This window comes from Hyperolius riggenbachi, chromosome 11, assembly GCF_040937935.1.
Source record: "Hyperolius riggenbachi isolate aHypRig1 chromosome 11, aHypRig1.pri, whole genome shotgun sequence".
NCBI lineage: Eukaryota > Metazoa > Chordata > Amphibia > Anura > Hyperoliidae > Hyperolius > Hyperolius riggenbachi.
In genome coordinates, this window is record NC_090656.1 from 128708992 (window position 1) to 128726766 (window position 17775).

The 17775-nt window shown below is 46.1% G+C and overlaps 1 protein-coding gene across 2 annotated transcripts in view; it reads left to right on the forward strand.

The window, feature by feature from the left end:
* The first annotated feature begins 13219 nt into the window (after positions 1-13219).
* The window catches only part of LOC137538570 (epidermal growth factor receptor kinase substrate 8-like protein 2), a 246829-nt gene continuing 242273 nt past the window's right edge, over positions 13220-17775 (forward strand). For both annotated transcript variants that reach the window (XM_068260822.1, XM_068260823.1), the window contains exon 1: positions 13220-13403. The gene's annotated coding sequence lies outside the window, so the exon portion shown is untranslated. The remainder of the gene's footprint in view (positions 13404-17775) is intronic.

Genomic DNA, 17775 nt, shown 5'->3' on the forward strand with positions numbered 1-17775 from the left:
GTTGGCGTAATTATGATGGAGCCAGAAGTGAATGCAACAATTGAGCCCTATATAATTGTAACGATCGGTGTCAGCAACCAGAGAGAGAATCTGATTCTTGGCGATCTGCAGTATCCCCAAGAATACAGATATACCTGATTATTGGGGATCTGCAGAATCACCAATAATCAGATATGTCTAACCTCTAGACACCTCACACCTGAGTGTGTTAGTGTTTTGGTGCAACAGTAACTTTGGACCACCGGGGTAGCAAGTGGTCCAAAAAGTAGAGAAGACTATACTGCAGTCAAGGACACCAGGAGAGGAAGTCCCTGACTGCTAAGGAGCATTGTCCCCTCTGAGGAGCAGAGGAGCCCTGCAGGAAGGCTGGAACCCCAATGGAGGGTGACAGCCAGGAGGTCGGACAGGCCGGGTCGGCAACGGAATATCAGATACGCAAAGTACCAAATCAGAGAACAGAAGAGTAGTCAGGAAAGCAATAGGTCATAACAGATATCAGAATAAGGTCTAATCTGAGGTGTGCGGGCCGTGATCTCAACACCCTGGAACTATGCTAGAGAATAACACAGATGATATACAGTATTCCTAGTCTGGGGTGTGAGGGCCGTGATCTTGACACCCTGGAATTATGCTAGAGAATAACACAGATGATATACAGTATTCCTAGTCTGGGGTGTGAGGGCCGTGATCTCAACACCCTGGAACTATGCTAGAGAATAACACAGATGATAAACAGTATTCCTAGTCTGGGGTGTGAGGGCCGTGATCTCAACACCCTGGAACTATGCTAGAGAATAACACAGATGATATACAGTATCTGGCTAAGTATGGATTCCCAGGTCCTCCTGGTTCCACCATGCTGACGGATCTGACTAAGGTCTGAGTGCTAACACATATGTATTCGCAACGCCAGACAACCAGCAACTGAACAGCAAGAGATATATATAGTAAAGCGCCCCTCAGTGCCGCCCAGCTCCCATCAACCAATCACTAGCTGAGCAGGAGTCAGCTGACCGCCCTGATCAGCTGATCTTCCTCCTATTGGTATAAAGAGCCTGTCTTGCAGCGCGCGCGCACGTAGCTCTCCATCTGTGTGTACTACTAGGTCCAGAAACCCCAGAGGCATGTTGCTGCGGGGATACTGCTGTACTGGACGCGGAATCCGCCGCCTCACCATTAGAACACGCGGCAGCCCCCCACGCCATTCTTCCCATGCGCACCATTAGTTCCAGACGCATGCTGACGCGGACAAACCGGCGCATCCAACGCGGAGCATGCGGCGGCTTTTCCGCTATTCATCACAATAATGTACTAAGTTGTGTTAATACTATATGATCATATACAGTGGTTTGCAAAAGTATTCGGCACCCTTGAAGTTTTCCACATTTTGTCACATTACTGCCACAAATATGAACCAATTTTTTTGGAATTCTACATGAAAGACCAATACAAAGTGTTGTACATGTCAGAAGTGGAACGAAATTCATACATGATTCCAAACATTTTTTACAATTAAATGACTGCAAAGTGGGGTGTGCATAATTATTCAGCCCCCTTTGGTCTGAGTGCAGTCAGTTTCTCATAAACATTGCCTGATGAGTGCTAATGACTAAATAGAGTGCACCTGTGTGTAATCTAATGTCAGTACAAATACAGCTGCTCTGTGACGGCATCAGAGGTTGTCTAAGATAATCTTGGGAGCAACAACACCATGAAGTCCAAAGAACACACTAGACAGGTCAGGGATAAAGTTATTGAGAAATTTAAAGCAGGCTTAGGCTACAAAAAGATTTCCAAAGCCTTGAACATCCCACGGAGCACTGTTCAAGCGATCGTTCAGAAATGGAAGAAGTATGGCACAACTGTAAACCTACCAAGACACGGCCGTCCACCTAAACTCACAGGCCGAACAAGGAGAGCGCTGATCAGAAATGCAGTCAAGAGGCTCATGGTGACTCTGGACGAGCTGCAGCTCAGGTGGGGGTATCTGTCCATAGGACAACTATTAGTCGTGCACTGCACAAAGTTGGCCTTTATGGAAGAGTGGCAAGAAGAAAGCCATTGTTAACAGAAAAGCATAAGAAGTCCCATTTGCAGTTTGCCACAAGCCATGGGGGAAACACAGCAAACATGTGGAAGAAGGCACTCTGGTCAGATGAGACCAAAATGAAACTTTTTGGCCAAAATGAAAAATGCTATGTGTGGCCGAAAACTAACACTGCATATCACTCTGAACACACCACCCCCACTGTCAAATATGGTGGTGGCAGCATCATGCTCCAGGGATGCTTCTCTTTAGCAGGGACAGGGAAGCTGGTCAGAGTTGATGGCAAGATGGATGGAGCCAAATACAGGACAATCTTGGAAGAAAACCTCTTTAAGTCTGCAAAAGACTTGAGACTAGGGTGGAGGTTCACTTTCCAGCAGGACAATGACCCTAAACATAAAGCCAGGGCAACAATGGAATGGTTTAAAACAAAACATATCCATGTGTTACAATGGTCCAGTCAAAGTCCAGATCTAAATCCAATCGAGAATCTGTGAAAGATCTGAAAACTGCTGTTTACAAACGCTGTCCATCTAATCTGACTGAGCTGGAGCTGTTTTGCAAAGAATGGGCAAGGATTTCAGTCTCTAGATATGCAAAGCTGGTAGAGACATACCCTAAAAGACTGGCAGCTGTAATTGCAGCAAAAGGTGGTTCTACAAAGTATTGACTCAGGGGGCCGAATAATTACGCACACCCCACTTTGCAGTTATTTATTTGTAAAAAATGTTTGGAATCATGTATGATTTTCGTTCTACTTCTCACGTGTATGCCACTTTGTATTGGTCTTTCACGTGGAATTCCCATAAAATTGATTCATGTTTGTGGAAGTAATGTGACAAAATGTGGAAAACTTCAAGGGGGACGAATACTTTTGCAAACCACTGTAGTTATAGGTGAAGTTAATACCTCAAAGGCAACCACTGTGTAGGCAGGTGGGGAGAACAAGCTGAACCCCACTTGGGTTAAAAAGTCGCTCACTGTAGAATGAAGAAAAAGGGGATACCCCCCGCTAAGCATGGACATCACAATTCAAGGAACGTAGGTAAACAGAGGCGCCAACAAATAATAACGATAAAATACACTAAAATCCAGTTAAAAAGTAGGTAGAGGTGGACTTACCTCTGTATGTGACACAGACAGTCAAAATGTTTTCTAAAATAGCTTTACTAAAGACATAAAACTCCAACTGCAACGCATTTCACAGTTATTTCCTGCTTCTTCAGGCAAAAATGATGGGCGTCACTGTGGCATAGTAGGAGTAGGCACAGCGCCTGCTTCGGAGGTAAGTCCAGCATTACCTCCTTTTTATCTGGATCTAAGTGTATTTTATCCTAACTTGGCACCTCTGTTTACCCATGTTTCTTTCATTTATAGTGCAGAATTCATTCAAATAATTATTTGAGTATCTTACTCCTAGTCGCTTCTCTAAATTTACCCCCCAACACCCCTAATCAGTGTCCCAAGTGTTTGGCCCTGACCCTTCGTTTATACACATATTGTGGCAATGCCCCCCTCCTGCGGACCTTTGGAAACAAGCGGTTAATTTTCTCCATGACACAATGGGCTCTCCTATTGCTCTCAACATTAAAAGCTACATACTTAACATCTACGATGAAGATATTAACAAATTTAATAAGTCTTTTCTACTGGAATCTGTTTTTATGCTCAAGCAATGCATAGCCTTTAGATAGCTGTTCCCTATCCTTCGAACATTTAGTTACTGGTTAAAACTAGGATTGAAAACTCGCTCTCTCTCAAGAAATGAGTCTATCAGCATAGGGGCTAAATTTAATAAAGTCTGGGACCGTTGGATAGTCAAAGCTAACTGCTAATATTTTCATTGATGTAGAGTGTCTTCTTCTCATATACAGTATGTTAGCTGTCTCCTTCTGGCCTTCTTTTTCTTCCTCTTATTCTCCTCTTACTTTCTCCTCTATATGCAATTATTCTCCCTGAGCTCCTCCTCCCTATTCTTTCCTCTCACTTCTGCTCTCTTTACATTCCCATGGTATGTACTAACGTCATAGAGTAATAACTTGATATGCACAATATACTTTGATTGATAATATATGCTGGGTGTATTGCACTATACTTTTGTATTGTTGTTGTGATATATTTCAATAAACCTTTTGGTCAATGAAAAAAATGATTTTTTGAAAATTATTCTGCAATTTTTTTAACAGCAATAATTAAAATATGTTACTTTAAAATATATAAGTATATAGACACCATTGGGATAGTTACCAACTACCGTGACTAAACATTTACAAAAGTTTGCTTTCTTAAAATAGAAAGTATTTGCGATAATTCAGGTTGGAGTGAGCTCCGAGATCCTCAGTGCATCACTGCTGAATATATGCAAATTAACCATTGTAAACATTTACACAAACTATACATGAAAGGGGAGGGGTTATTCACAAAATTAATTTCATGAATTATCTCTCCTTACTTGTTAACTCACAGTTTATCTCTCCTTATCCGTCTTAACTCATGATTTTTTCTTATCTATTTATTGCATGAATTACGTAGCTCTCCTAATAGTTGGAGTGAAAAAAGTAAGGTAAGATAATGCAAAATAAAGCTTTGCGAATAAACCTCAAAGTTTCTTTCTGTTTCTCAGTGGTTGTATGACATGTTGGTAACTAAGTCCAATAAAATCGGCATACGCTTAGATGTAATAAATTCTGTAACCCGAAAAAATATACTGTATATTTTTTTCTGCTTCCAAGACTAACATAAGTGTTTTTACTATGTTGGGCTCCTCATTCCACCTTTACAAATGAATTGGAATAAGGTATAAGGGTTAAATATAAAATAGATAAGGAATTCATTATGTGGCAGTTTCAGTGCAGTAAATCCAATACCACACCCTTATGATTACTTGTTATTATGTACTAATAATCTCACACTGGGCACAGAGCAGATACTTTCTATTGTGAATTTAATTGCAAATTGATATAATTGTATCATAAATATAAAGACCTTTGCTTATAACACCATTAACCTCCCTGGTGGTGCATTTCCGTCTGCAATTATGAGTCAAAACGGTACGTTTTATTCAAGAATTTTAGGCCTCCTATTGTTAAGTCATAAACTCACCAAAATATGTCAGAATACGCGTAAAAGCCTGGGAGACATTCTGCATATAAATAAAAGACTGGAACACAAAATTATTGAATTCATTAAATTTATGATTAAACTTACAAAATTGTGAAACTGTACAAATAAGGAAGGCAGAGAGTACTCAAAATCCAAGCAGAGGTTGGTGCAGGCGGCAGGCAGAGAGTAGTCAAAATACAGGTAGAGGTCAGTGCAGGCGGCAGGCAGAGAGTAGTCAAAATCTAGGCAGAGGTCGGTGCAGGCAGCAGGCAGAGAGTAGTCAAAATACAGGCAGACGTCAGTGCAGGCTGCAGGCTGAAAGTAGTCAAAATCCAGGCAACAATCGGTAAAAGTAAGGCAGAAGCACTCAGCTCAGAAGCAGTTGGGAACCAAATGGCTATGGCCTGTGCTTATCTGCCGTCTCTTCTATGGCATTCAGGTGACACAGGGGAGAGATCACATTGCAAATTGAGATTAGAGGCAAATGAGGAAGCATTAGACAGACTAAACGCTCTCTCTCTCTCTCTCTCTCTCTCTCTCAAATCTAACCAAAAAAACAACAACAAAAAGAAAGAGCCCTCAAATTAAAGTCCACTTCAATGAAAGCATTTCAATTAGGGGAGAGAAAGAAGATGTGAAGAACATATCTCTAAAAAAATCACATACACCGATGCACCTGCGCACAAACCCCTCAACTGTGGTGGGTCTAGTAGGTGCCTCTGTGCATGCAATTCTGTGCTATGTTTAATTTATTTCACTCCACTGCGCGCTTCCAAAACCTGTGAAGATAACCTCACATAGTGTAATCCTTCTTCAATAAGACAACTGTTATGCCACACCACACTCAGCCGGGCAGGTGATAAAACGTGCCCACTCGTGATCCCACCACCTCAGATATAGGAGCGGCTCACCAGATTAAAACCACCATGTCATCGGTGGGATTCTCGCACTATATATAGTTCACTCAGCACATCAGTGATCCACATCCATGTTTACGTTGTAAAATGGCCGTATTTATTCTTCAATAAAACACATAAAAACTCTCATCGCGCAACATATTAGTTTCCAGATAAAATACAACTGCGCTTCTCGCGCCCTCCAAACACTTACAAACTCCAAGATGGAGATAGTGGCATGTCACAGTGGCAAGGCTAGTAGGTCCAGTGCGCCTCACCCGCAATTCCGCGTTGCACCTAGCACGTGATCTAGGTCAGGCGTACTGTGCTATGCATGTGCAGGTGTGTCCATGCATGCGTCTCTGTGGTGTGCACCTGCAGGTGCATCCGTGCATGCGATTCTGTGGTGTGTGCTTACAGGTGCGTCTGTGCATGCGATTCTGTGGTGTGTGCCTGCAGGTGCGTCCATCTACGCAATTCTGTGGTGTGGGCCTGCAGGTGGGTCTGTGCATGCAATTCTGTGGTGTGTGCCTGCAGGTGTGTCCATGTATGCGATTCTGTGGTTTGAGCCTGCAGGTACGTTCATGTACGCGATTCTGTGGTGTAGGCCTGCAGGTGCGTCTGTGCATGCGATTATGTGGTGTGTGCCTGCAGGTGCGTCCATGTACGCGATTCTGTGGTGTGGGCCTGCAGGTACGTCCATGTACGCGATTCTGTGATGTGTGCCTGCAGGTGGGTCCATGCATGCGATTCTGGGGTGTATGCCTGCAGGTGGGTCTGTGCATGCTGTTCTGTGGTGTGTGCATGCAGGTGGGTCTGTGCATGCGATTCTGTGATGTGTGCCTGCAGGTGGGTCTGTGCATGCGATTCTGGGGTGTGTGCCTGCAGGTGGGTCTGTGCATGCGGTTCTGTGGTGTGTGCCTGCAGGTGCGTCTGTGCATGCGATTCTGTGGTGTGTGCCTGCAGGTGGGTCTGTGCATGCGATTCTGTGGTGTGGGTCTGTGCATGCGGTTCTGTGGTGTGTGACTGCAGGGGCATCCGTGCATGCGATTCTGTGGTGTGGGCCTGCAGGTGCGTCCGTGCATGCGATTCTGTGGTGTGTGCCTGCAGGTGGGTCCGTGCATGTGATTCTGTGGTGTGTGCCTGCAGGTGGGTCTGTGCATGCAATTCTGTGGTGTGTGCCTGCAGGTGGGTCTGTGCATGCAATTCTGTGGTGTGTGCCTGCAGGTGCGTCCATGCATACGATTCTGTGGCGTGTGCCTGCAGGTGGGTCTGTGCATGTGATTCTGTGATGTGTGTCTGTAGATGCGTCTGTGCATGCGATTCTGTGGTGTGTGCCTGCAGGTGCGTCCGTACATGTGATTCTGTGGTGTGTCCCTGCAGGTGGGCCTGTGCATGCAATTCTGTGGTGTGGGCCTGCAGGTGGGTCTGTGCATGCGATTCTGTGGCGTGTGCCTGCAGGTGCGTCCATGCATGTGATTCTGTGGTGTGTCCCTGCTGGTGGGCCTGTGCATGCGATTCTGTAGTGTGTGCTTACAGGTGCGTCCGTGCATGCAATTCTGTGGTGTGTGCCTGCAGGTGGGTCTGTGCATGCAATTCTGTAGTGTGTGCCTGCAGGTGCGTCCGTACATGTGATTCTATGGTGTGTGCTTACAGGTGCGTCTGTGCATGCAATTCTGTGGTGTGTGCCTGCAGGTGCGTCCGTGCATGCGATTCTGTGGTGTGTGCTTACAAGTGCGTCTGTGCATGCAATTCTGTGGTGTGTGCCTGCAGGTGTGTCCGTACATGTGATTCTGTGGTGTGTGCTTACAGGTGCGTCCGTGCATGTGATTCTGTGGTATGTGCCTGCAGGTGGGTCCGTGCATGCGGTTCTGTGGTGTGTGCCTGCAGGTGGGTCCGTGCATGTGATTCTGTGGTATGTGCCTGCAGGTGCGTCCGTACATGTGATTCTGTGATGTGTGCTTACAGGTGCGTCCGTACATGCAATTCTGTGGTATGTGCCTGCAGGTGCGTCCATGCATGTGATTCTGAGATGTGTGCCTACAGGTGCGTCCGTGCATGTTATTCTGTGGTGTGCCTGCAGGTGGGTCCGTGCATGCGATTCTGTGGTGTATGCCTGCAGGTGCATCCGTGCATGCGATTCTGTGGTGTGTGCCTGCAGGTGCGTCCGTTCATGTGATTCTGTGGTGTGTGCCTGCAGGTGGGTCCGTGCATGCGATTCTGTGGTGTGTGCCTGCAGGTGCGTCCATGCATGTGATTCTGTGGTGTGTCTCTGCAGGTGGGCCTGTGCATGCGATTCTGTAGTGTGTGCTTACAGGTGCGTCCGTGCATGCAATTCTGTGGTGTGTGCCTGCAGGTGGGTCTGTGCATGCGATTCTGTGGTGTGTGCCTGCAGGTGCGTCCGTACATGTGATTCTATGGTGTGTGCTTACAGGTGCGTCCGTGCATGCAATCCTGTGGTATGTGCCTGCAGGTGCGTCCATGCATGCAATTCTGTGGTATGTGCTTACAGGTGCGTCTGTGCATGCAATTCTGTGGTGTGTGCCTGCAGGTGTGTCCGTACATGTGATTCTGTGGTGTGTGCTTACCGGTGCGTCCGTGCATGCAATTCTGTGGTGTGTGCCTGCAGGTGCGTCCGAGCATGTGATTCTGTGGTGTGTGCCTGCAGGTGGGTCCGTGCATGAGATTCTGTGGTGTGTGCCTGCAGGTGCGTCCGTGCATGCAATTCTGTGGTATGTGCCTGCATGTGCGTCCATGCATGTGATTCTGAGATGTGTGCCTGCAGGTGCGTCCGTGCATGTGATTCTGTGGTGTGCCTGCAGGTGCGTCCGTGCATGTGATTCTGTGGTGTGTGCCTGCAGGTGGGTCTGTGCATGCAATTCTGTGGTGTGTGCCTGCAGGTGTGTCCGTGCATGCGATTCTGTGGTGTGTGCCTGCAGGTGCGTCCATGCATGCGATTCTGTGGTGTGTGCCTGCAGGTGGGTCTGTGCATGTGATTCTGTGATGTGTGTCTGCAGATGCGTCTGTGCATGCGATTCTGTGGTGTGTGCCTGCAGGTGCGTCCGTACATGTGATTCTGTGGTGTGGGCCTGCAGGTGGGTCTGTGCATGCGATTCTGTGGTGTGGGCCTGCAGGTGCGTCTGTGCATGCGATTCTGTGGTGTGTGCCTGCAGGTGCGTCCATGCATGTGATTCTGTGGTGTGTCCCTGCAGGTGGGCCTGTGCATGCGATTCTGTGGTGTGGGCCTGCAGGTGGGTCTGTGCATGCGATTCTGTGGTGTGGGCCTGCAAGTGGGTCTGTGCATGCAATTCTGTGGTTTGTGCCTGCAGGTGTGTCCGTGCATGCGACTCTATGGTGTGTGCTTACAGGTGCGTCCATGCATGCAATTCTGTGGCGTGTGCCTGCAGGTGGGTCTGTGCATGCGATTCTGTGGTGTGTGCCTGCAGGTGCGTCCGTACATGTGATTCTATGGTGTGTGCTTACAGGTACGTCCGTGCATGCAATTCTGTGGTATGTGCCTGCAGGTGTGTCCATGCATGCAGTTCTGTGGTATGTGTTTACAGGTGTGTCTGTGCATGCAATTCTGTGGTGTGTGCCTGCAGGTGCGTCCGTGCATGCGATTCTGTGGTGTGTGCCTGCAGATGGGTCTGTGGATGCGGTTCTCTGGTGTGTGCATGTGATTCTGTGGTGTGTGCCTGAAGGTGCGTCCATGCATGTGATTCTGTGGTGTGTGACTGCAGGTAAGTCTGTGCATGGGATTCTGTGGTGTGTGCCTGCAGGTGCGTCCGTGCATGCGATTCTGTGGTGTGTGCCTGCAGGTGGGTCCGTGCATGCGATTCTGTGGTGTGTGCCTGCAGGTGGGTCTGTGCATGCGATTCTGTGGTGTGTGCCTGCAGGTGGGTCTGTGCATGCAATTCTGTGGTGTGTGCTTGCAGGTGTGTCAGTGCATGCAATTCTGTGGTGTGTGCCTGCAGGTGCGTCCGTGCATGCGATTCTGTGGTGTGTGCCTGCAGGTGGGTCTGTGCATGCAATTCTGTGGTGTGTGCCTGCAGGTGTGTCAGTGCATGGGATTCTGTGGTGTGTGCCTGCAGGTGCGTCCATGCATGCGATTCTGTGGTGTGTGCCTGCAGGTGGGTCTGTGCATGTGATTCTGTGATGTGTGTCTGCAGATGCGTCTGCGCATGCGATTCTGTGGTGTGTGCCTGCAGGTGCGTCCGTACATGTGATTCTGTGGTGGGGGCCTGCAGGTCGGTCTGTGCATGCGATTCTGTGGTGTGGGCCTGCAGGTGCGTCTGTGCATGCGATTCTGTGGTGTGTGCCTGCAGGTGCGTCCATGCATGTGATTCTGTGGTGTGTCCCTGCAGGTGGGCCTGTGCATGCGATTCTGTGGTGTGGGCCTGCAGGTGGGTCTGTGCATGCGATTCTGCATGCGGTTCTCTGGTGTGTGCATGTGATTCTGTGGTGTGTGCCTGAAGGTGCGTCCATGCATGTGATTCTGTGGTGTGTGACTGCAGTTAAGTCTGTGCATGGGATTCTGTGGTGTGTGCCTGCAGGTGCGTCCGTGCATGCGATTCTGTGGTGTGTGCCTGCAGGTGATTCTGTGGTGCCCGCCTACATTTGGGTCCGTGCATGCGATTCTGCGGGGTGCACCTGCAGGTTTTTTCAATGCATGTGATTCTGTGGAGTGGCTATAGTTACATCTGTGAAAGTGATTCTTTAGAGAATCTAGAATTTATTGGCTAAAATTCTATGTTACAGACTGCTGCTACCGCCGCATAGTATTGTCCCTGTGTGGCCAAGAGGTGGCTAACTGTCCTCCTCCCCCCCCACCCCCCCGGTTTATCCCCACAATATTGTTAATAGTTTTATCCCATGGTTCTGTTTTGCAGCAGAGTACTCGCAGTGGAGTACTCACCTGTCTGGCCAGTGCGTTCCTCCCTCCTGTGTCCTTCTGTCTCCATTTCCACATGTGCCTGTTCTTCATGCACCGGTAGCATGTATGACCTCCTCACATAATATGCCACTGGGTCATGGGGACAGAAATACCATGAGGATGGAGAAGTCAGGACACATGATAGAACATGCTGCGAGTATCCTGCAGAAAAACGAGAGGAGGAGTCTACCATCGATTTACCGCTGCACCCCCACTGTGCCCCTTTTCGAAGCAAGCTCTTCAGTACAATCAATAATTTTGAACGCTTTGGGACCGAAATTGATCGAAATTACAATCTGGCAGCCATGCTTAAGCATCGATCTCCAGCAGATTCTCCGGACCCTTTAACCATTTCCTCCACTGCTACAGTATATCTACGTCAGCTGTGGCACCCTCCAAGCCACAATGACGTAGATATACTGACTTGTTTGCAGCCCTACTGTGCACGATCGGGTGCGCTTCAGAGCACACCTCCCGGCACTGTCAACTGCATTACTAATTGGCGAAAGGGAACATGTTCCCTTATAGCCAATTAGTCCACCCCCTTCCCATGGACGATCGCTGCAGTAGTCAACTGCAGTGATCCTTCATCTGTCCCCCTCGGCGCACAAATAGTTAAAAAAAATCCTCCAGCAAGCAGCCTCACTCACCTTACCTCGTTCCTGCGACTATCCTGAAGGCCGAGCCTCCGATTCCCGCTCTGCAGTCAGCCCCGCTATGCCGAATATCCGGGGCCCAGCTTGATGACGTCATCAAGCCGTGACCGGATATTCGGCATAGCTGGGCTGACTGCTGAGCGGGGATAGGAGGCTCGGGCTTCAGGATAGTCGCAGGAACGAGGTAAGGTAAGTGAGGCTGCTTGCTGGAGGATTTTTTTAAACTATTTATGCACGGAGGGGGCTGCCTGATGGGGGGGCATCTGGCTATCGATCCTGGGGGAGGGGAGGGGGTATTTAAAAGGAGGGGGGATGTTAAGATCACTGGGGGACATCTAGCTAACTGCGGGGGAGTGTCTAATAGTAAGGCACATCTGGTTACCCTAGGGGGGGGGGGATAATCTAATACCGGGGGCACATTTGGCTATGATGGGGGGCCGGTGCTAATCCTGTCGGCATATCTGGCTAAAATGGGGGAATGCTGATCCCAGGGGCACATCTGGCTATAATTAGGGGCACTATTCTTAGGGGCGCATCTGATGATCTATGCTGGGGGTGGCAAATGCAGGGGACACATCTGACTATACTAGTGGCATGGTTTTTATGACAGTAGCACTTTTTATTTTTAAGCAGGAACCAATAAAAACTGAGAAATCATGCATTTTTAATTTTTTTCCTCTTTTTTCCCATTAAAATGGGAACAACTATTTTCTTAGTACAAAATACCCCCCAATGAAAGCCTAGTTTGTCTTGAAAAAAACGGTATATAGATCATTTAGGTGACGTGAGTAGGGATAAAGTTATTGCTGATTAACTAGGGTCATGGCTAAAACATCAAAATGGCTCTGGTCCATAAGGGGGAAACAAGGCCATACACAATTTAATCTTTTCGTTTTTTTAATCAACCAGAGAAATCTGATCTAATAATCTTGATTGAATAATCAGAAAAATCGAACCAATATAACATCCACTTATGATCAGTGTTTCGAAAAATATCAAACAATCAAATAAAACTTTCAGTGTTTCTATATTTCTATCTGATTTTTCCAACACATCCGCAAAATGTTTCTTTTTGATTTATTATACAATCGATTGTTTTTAAAATGAGAAAATCGATCAATTTGACTATATTGTGTATGGCCACCCTTCATCATACAGCAAAACTAAAAACATGACATTTCTCTCAACAGAAGCAGAATCTCCCTTTAATAATAACAATCCTCTTTCCCTGCAAGTTATCAGTGGAGATTTCCTGTCCTGTCTCTTTACCTCATGCCATTAACCACACAGATGAGTGATCTTCATATGCAAATAGCTTATTTCTAGAGTTTAGCACAACGGTAGCTTTTGCTTGAAATATTATTACAGCTCCTCAGAACATAACGTCATGAGATGAGCATCATGGTTCAGTAATGGTATATGAGAATGTACACGTTCCTGTAAACCTGAGCATAGCTGTTGCTTTTAGTGGAGTATGAAGGCAGCAGCAGACACACATAGCCCGCTGTGTAGTCACAGTGTATGGGGCAGAGCTGTCCCTCCCTGCATCACTAGACCTGTCCTTCTGGTTTAGCTCCTCCTCTATTTGTTCCAGTGAAACCTTCACCTGCCGTCAGACCACTAGCAAAAGCATTGAGTGGCATCCAGGCAAAGTGACAGCCAAAGGGGAGTCCAGAAAAACCCAGTGACTTCTTTTATTGTCTCCTCTGGGATTATACAGAGATTGGGATCAGGAGTACAGAGTGCAGGACTGCAGACAAGTTTGGAGGGTGAGTAGTACCTGTCTGTTATACATCCACTAAATATTAAATAGTATTGGAAACTGAAGCAGGGCCTCTCAGTGGGGGCAGAACTGAGGAAGGTGACTGCAAGGGTCTTTGGCAGCTGCCTAGAAAATGTTGGAATGCTATAGGTTAATGTATACTTATTTTAAAGGGTGGCAAAAAGACTGTCGATATAGATAGATAGATAGATAGATAGATAGATAGATAGATAGATAGATAGATAGATAGATAGATGATAGATATATTTTTTTTAAAGTGGCTTGTGTGGAAAGAAAGAGTTAAAAGATAATGTACTTTTTATAAAAATCCAACAGTAAGATTTGATATGTGTCAGAAGGTAGCATCCGTCTGTAAGGACCAAAGGACGTTTATCTCAGGAAGAAGTCATTAAAGTTCTCATGTAATGATGGTGATGATTCAGGGCAGCAGTGTAAGCACCTATATGTTTTCTGGAACTGGCAAGTGTAGTGATGGAGACTGCCCCTTTAATATTCTGTACCTTGATGGCTGGCATTGTGTAATATGAGATGGGGGTCTGGCACTACCTTAAGTTGCTTCTTGTTGGTTTCAGTATTGAAGGCTTTGGCAAGTCTAACTAGAGTACATTCCAAGTGAAGTGGGAACTGGAAATTCCCCCGTTATCCTATGCTGAGAGCCCTGCATAGCCTCACAACATTTATTTGCTTTAATTTCTTCAGTTTTGGAGAATGGGAACATTTTACAAGTCGTGTTTTTTTTGTTTGTTTTTTTCCGTCTTTGATCACACTGAGGTGATTTGGCTTCATTGTCTCTCTTGGTGAATGGAGTTGCACAAATGCACAAATATTTTTACAAAAGTGTGACATGCAACATTAAAATCTATATTTTTTTTTATGGGGCCGGCGAAATGTTTCAGTATCATTTGGATTTTTATTGCTGTCTGTGTCCCCACTGAGGAGATTTTTTTCCCTCATCGCTGAGGAAGATGATTCAGGTAACCACACAGGTTGTGAGAGGAAAACTTTGTACTGGGGACAAAGACATATTATGTAAATATATTTAAAGGACACTTGAAGTGAGAGGTATATGAAGGCTGCCATATTTATTTTCTTTTAAGAAACATCCGTTGCCTGCCTATCCTGCTGATCCTTTGCCTCTAATACTTTTAGCCATTGACCCTGAACACGCATATGCAGATCAGACGTTTCTGACATTACTGTCAGATCTGACAAGATTAGCTGCATGCTTGTTTCTGGTGTGATTCAGATACTACTGCAGCAAAATATTTCAGCAGTACCGCTTAAAGTGGATCTGTAGTGATCTGTAGTGAAAACAACATCATGAATAAAATGCTTATTTGTAATTATTTAGTCTGTGTTTGCCCATTGTAAAATCTTTCCTCTCCCTGATTTACATTCTGAAATTCATCACTGGCAATACTAATGGTGGCCATACACGGTACAATGAAAACGTTCGATTTTCCTGTTTATTCGATCTGAATGATCGAATTGAATGAAAGTTGAAAATATTATTTTTTTCGATTAAGAAATTCGAACGATTATCCTGTATTTTTCTGGAAAAATGATCGGACATGCTGGAAAAATCTTTATATTCGATCTAATGGAATAATCGAACTAAATTATCTAATTGAAAAATTGTACCATGTATGGCCACCTTAAAGGACTTCCGAGGCCAAAATCCGGGCCCAAAACATAAAAAAAGTTAGCTACCTTCATGGCTTTGTAAGGCACGGAGGACGCCGTCCGCGCCCTCCGTGCCGTTCCGCCTGGTCCCCTCTGGTGAATAGCCCCCCGAAAGGCTGCGACCCCACGGTCCGGGTCGGCATCTTCTGCCCCTATAAAGATGGCCGCCGGAGCTGGCCACGGCTGCGCAGTCCGCATAGCCGCTACTGCGGCTGCGCAGCTCTAGGGCCAACCCCCCGATCACGTAACAGGCAGCGTGGATCGGAGGGTTGGCCCTAGAGCTGCGCAGCCGCAGTAGAGGCTATGCGGACTGCGCAGCCGTGGCCAGCACCGGCGGCCATCTTTATAGGGGCAGAAGATGCCGACCCGGACCGTGGGGTCGCAGCCTTTCGGGGGGCTATTCACCAGAGGGGACAAGGCGGAACGGCACGGAGGGCGCGGACGGCGTCCTCCGTGCCTTACAAAGCCATGAAGGTAGCTAACTTTTTTTATGTTTTGGGCCCGGATTTTGGCCTCGGAAGTCCTTTAAGAGTTCTATGCACAGAGGGAGATTCTGCTTGCTTGGCAGTTAGAAAAAAACATTATTTCCTACAATGCAACGAGATTCACAGATAGCAAACTGTCAGGACCATGCTCATGACATCACACGGTGGGAGGGGTTTCACTACAACATAAGCCATAGGCTCAACACACACCATACAATCTTGATTGTTCAATCTTACCACTTTCATGTAGTATAAGAGCTTATTCAATCAATCATTCAAGGTATTTTCAATCTGTTGGCCCTTATACTACATAGATTTGGTAAATCTGTACAACCAAGATTGTATGGTGTGTGTTGAGCTATACAGAGATCCCCCTGATGATCTCTTTGAGAAAAGGTAAAGAATTCTTGTGGGAAAGGGGATATCGACTACTGATTGGAATGAAGTTTAATCCTTGGTTAAAGTTCAGCTTTAAAATAATAATAATAAAAAAAAGCTTGAATTCCACCTATAACTTCATTTGCCAAGAGCAGTGATGTTCTGAAACCCATAATATCCAAGCAGACCAGATAAACCAGTAGCAACCAGAGTAACCAGGCCTGGCTGTTCTTCCACCCTGTGATTTTTGTACATTGTTAATAGGACATGAACAGTGGAAGCACTGAAGAAATGATATTGTTGTCTGGGTCTACTTGTAGGACTTGCTTGGCACTATCTGACCCTTGTAGAGGAGCTGCTTGGTGCTGACAAGAACTGAGAGGCATTGACTGGCACTGACAGACTCCTGCTAGTAGCTTCACTGAGGCTGACAGGAATTTCCTATCCATTACTACGCTGATGCAATCCCTGTCAGCGCCACCAAAATGCCTGCAGCAGAATTTTAAGAAAAGTTTGCCTCCCCCAGGCTTGTAGTGTGAACTGACCTCATTGAGAACAATGACGTTTGCAATGTAGTTTTGCTGGAATTGTCAAGTGCCTCAAAGCCCATAATCACTTGCAGTGTGAACTATCCAAAAATAAACTCCTCTATAAATAAATAGTTATATACTGTGTGTAGGTACCAAAATATTTATATACATTCAGCATCACAGAACCACTTTGATCCAAAGTGATCCAAAGATTTTTACAATATCCCAAATTTTGTCCTACTATCAACTATTTCAGACTTCACAGTGGGGCGTTGCGTTGTGATGCGATGTTAAAGTTGCAACGCAGCATTACAACACAATTAAAAGAAAAGGTGGTATCGCAGATTAACGCTGCGTTTCCATTGCATACAATAGATACAGTGGAGCATACTGGCAATGAAATGTATGCTTTCCTGTATTTGTTAATGTGTGCGTTTAGAGGTAACGCGCTGCAGCAGTGCATTACCGTAATGCAACATTTACAATGCATCTTCAATATTGCACTGTGAACGTCGCATAGGGTTAACATTGCAGCACGGTACCTGCGTTATAACACTTTATTAACGCAGGACAATAACGTCCAACTGGGAACTTAGCCTAAAGCTACAACATTAAAGTCTAATAACAAAACACATGTACAGATATAATGAATGATAATCCGGACTTCACTACCAAAGCAGTTTTTTTCTGGCACATAGGCAGTTATTGTTTCACGGCACACTGATAGACCGCAATGCAAATCTACAGCTATGAGACACCACGGGCTTAAAGGGGAACTGAAGAGAGAGGTATATGGAGGCTGTCATGTTTATTTCCTTTTAATCAATACCAGTTGCCTGGCAGCCCTGCTGGTCTATTTCTCTGCAGTAGTATCTGATTAAAACCAGAAACAAGCATTCAGCTAGTCTTGTCAGATCAGACTTATAAGTCTGAACCACTGAAACACCTGATCTGCTGCATGCTTGTTCAGGGGCTATGGCTAATAGTATTAGAGGCAGAGGATCAGCAGGGCTGCCAGGCAACTGGTATTGTCTAAAAGGAAATAAACATGACAGCCTCCATATACCTCTCTCTTCAGTTCCCCTTTAAAGGAAACTATAATAAAAAAAAATGCCCAGTTAGTTACCTGGGGGTTCTTCCAGTCCCTGAAGCCCTCCTGCTCCCTCGCCGTGATTCTGCACTCCGCTGTTCCTCTGCTGTCTCACCTGTCCTTTACCCAAGTGAACCGGGAACATTCTGCGCATGTGTGGTAGCAATTTTTGCTTATTGCCCAAGCCCAGAG